The following is a 3457-nucleotide window of genomic DNA, read 5'->3' on the forward strand; positions in this document are numbered from 1 at the left end:
AAGAGGTATGTGATACGGTAAATAAACCGACTCAGAAAAATCAGCAAAAATATTTTCTGTCGTTTTTGGAATATTTAGAAAAAAAATAAGAAACACACGGGAAGGCAACCCGGGTGCCCACGAGACACCCTTAAACCAATTTCATGTCATAGAGTCCACCATACCTACCTATAGATTAAATAATATCCTTCAAGTAAGTTGTCATCGGTGCATAAGGCAATAGAAATTGCTTCAAAATATGTTTGATCTTTTATTGTAAGGGAAAATAAGCGTTGTACAAACCTATGATGGTAAAGTAATAAAAGCGACGACTGCATAATAAAGGTTGCTATCATAGGGGGAAATTTAACATGACGTTCTTTTGCATTAAGGGATTGTGCACCCAAAAATAAAAGCGCATGGCAACCTCTTCTTCCCTATGCGAAGGGCCTATCTTTTACTTTTATGCATTTACTTTTATGTTTGAGTCAATAGTATTCTCCTCTAGTTCTTTTTTATTTTTCTATTTTGCAAGCATCATGTGGTGTGGAAAGATCTAGGCACATATATCCAGTTGAATGTGAGTGATCATGAGTTATTATTGTTGACATCACCCTTGAGGTGAATAAGTTGGGAGGCGAAACTATAAGCCCCTATCTTTCTATGTGTCTGGCTGAAACTTTTTGCTCCATATATATGATCTAAGTGTTAGCAATCATAGAAGACTAAAAGATAGTTGAGTATGTGGACTTGCTAAAAATCTCCGACACGTGACTCTTCTTGAAAATATGATGAATTACAATTGCATTATTGACTAAGAACATAGTTTATTAGTTTTCAATAAAGTTTATCCTTCTACTTCGATGTTGTGATGAATTGTTACTTGTTCATGAGAAGCTATATGATAAAGTTTGTTGATGTTATAATAATATGCATGATGCTACTATGTCCGTATTTTGTTTTTATCGACACCTCTCTCTCAAAACATGTGGACATAAATTTCGATATCAGCTTTCGCTTGAGGACACGCGAGGTCTAAGCTTTGGGGGGTTAATACATCCATTTTGCATCATATTTTCCTACTGTTAATTATAATGTTTTTATGCATAATAATGCTTTATGGAGTAATTCTAATGTGTTTTCTCTCATAATATGCAAGGTTTACACAAAGAGAGAGAATACCGGCAGCTGGAATTCTGGACCTGAAAAAGCTACGTCAGAGATACCTATTCTGCACATCTCCAAATGAGCTGAAATTTTACAAAGAATTATTTTGGAATATAACAAATATTGGAGCAAATAACTACTATAGGGGGGCTGCCTGGTGCCCACAAGACACTTGGGCTCGCCATGCCCCCCAGGCGTGCCCTGGTGGGTGGTGGGCAGCCCAGCCCACCTCCGGTGCCTATCTTCTGGTATATAAGGCCTTTTGACCTAGAAAACAAATGAGGAGTGGACTTTCGGGATGGAACGCCTCCATCTCAAGGCGGAACTTAGGCGGGACACTTTTGCTCTCCCGTGGAGCGATTCCATCGGGGATACTTCCCTCCGAGAGGGGGAAATCAAAGCTATCGTCATCACCAAAAACCTTCTCATCGTGGGAGGATCAATCTCCAGCAAAATCTTCACCAGCACCATCTCATAAACCCTAGTTCATCTCATGTATTCAATCTTTGTATCTAAACCTCATATTGGTGCTTGTGGGTTACTAGTAGTGTTGATTACATCTTGTAGTTGATGCTAGTTGGTTTATTTGGTGGAAGATAATATGTTGGGCACATACAGCGTGGATTCGTGAAAAATAAGTTGGGGATTGATATGTTCATTTTGCATCATGTTTCCCTACTGTTATTTATAAAAAATTTATGCATAGTGATGCTTTATGGAGTAATTCTAATGCCTTTTCTCTCATAATATGCAAGGTTTACACAAAGAGAGAGAATACCGGTAGCTGGAATTCTGGACCTGAAAAAGGTACATCAGAGATACCTATTCTGCACATCTCCAAATGAGTTAAAATTTTACGGAGAATTATTTTGGAATATATAATAAATATTGGAGAAAATAACTACCAGAGGGGGGTTGCCTGTTCCCCACAAGACACCTGGGTGCGGCAGGCCCCCCCAAGCGTGCCCTGGTGGGTGGTGGGCAGCCCAGCCCACCTCCGATGCCCATCTTCTGGTATATAAGGTCTTTTGACCTAGAAAAATGAGGAGAGGGCTTTCGCGACAGAACTCCGCCGTCTCAAGGAGGGACTTGGGACACGAGCACTTTTGCTCTACGATGGAGCAATTCTGTCAGGGATACCTCCCTCCGGGAGGGGGGAAATCGAAGCTATCGTCATCACCAACAACCCTCTCATCGTGGGACGATCAGTCTCGATCAACATCTTCACCAGCACCATCTCATCTTAAAACTCTAGTTCATCTCTTATATTCAATCTTTGTACCAAAACCTCAGATTGGTACCTGTGGGTTGCTAGTAGTGTTGATTACATCTTGTAGTTGATGCTAGTTGGTTTATTGGTGGAAGATAATATGTTTAGATCCATTATGATATTTATTACTCCTCTGATTTTGAACATGTGTATGCTTTGTGAGTAGATATTTTCGTTCCTAAGGCCACGAGAGAAGTCAAGTTGCAAGTAATCATATGAATTTGATATTCGTTCGATATTTTGATGATGTGTATATTGTGATTCCCTTAGTGGTGTTATGTGAACGTCGACTAAATGACACTTCACCATCTTTGGGCCTAAGGGAATGCATTGTGGAGTAGTTATTAGATGATGGGTCGCGAGAGTGACAGAAACTTAAACCCTAGTTTATGCGCTATTCCGTAAGGGGCTGATTTGGATCCATATGTTTAATGCTATGGTTAGATATTATCTTAATTCTTCTTTCGTAGTTGCGGATGCTTGCGAAGGGGGGTAATTATAAGTGGGAGGATTTTTCAAGTAAGAATAGCACCCAAACACTGGCCCACCCACATGTCAAATTATCAAAGTAGCGAACGCGAATCAAACCAACATGATGAAAGTGACCAGACGAAATTCCCGTGACTCATCAAGAACACTTTGATTATTATAAGAAAATGTTATGGTATGTCCTTTGCCACAAAAGGATTGAGCTACCATGTTTCACTTATTTTTACTATTGCTACTTGTCACTTGTTACAAATTATCTTGCTATCAAACAACTTGTTACCACAATTTTAGTGCATGCAGAAATTACCTTGCTGAAAATCGCTTGTCATTTCCTTCTGCTCCTCGTTGGGTTCGACACTCTTACTTATCAAATGGACTACGATTGAATCCCCTATACTTGTGGGTCATCAAGGATCGAAGGAGAAACATGTCGTAGATCAATCACGTGGGAGGGATTAAACTGAGATAGAATGAGTAGAGAGATCCGGTGAACTTATGGTAAGGTTTGGAGGAAGGAGAACAAATAGATGAGTTGGGGACAATTTATAACTC

This window comes from Triticum dicoccoides, chromosome 4A (genome assembly GCF_002162155.2).
Source record: "Triticum dicoccoides isolate Atlit2015 ecotype Zavitan chromosome 4A, WEW_v2.0, whole genome shotgun sequence".
In the NCBI taxonomy this organism is placed as follows: Eukaryota; Viridiplantae; Streptophyta; class Magnoliopsida; order Poales; family Poaceae; genus Triticum; species Triticum dicoccoides.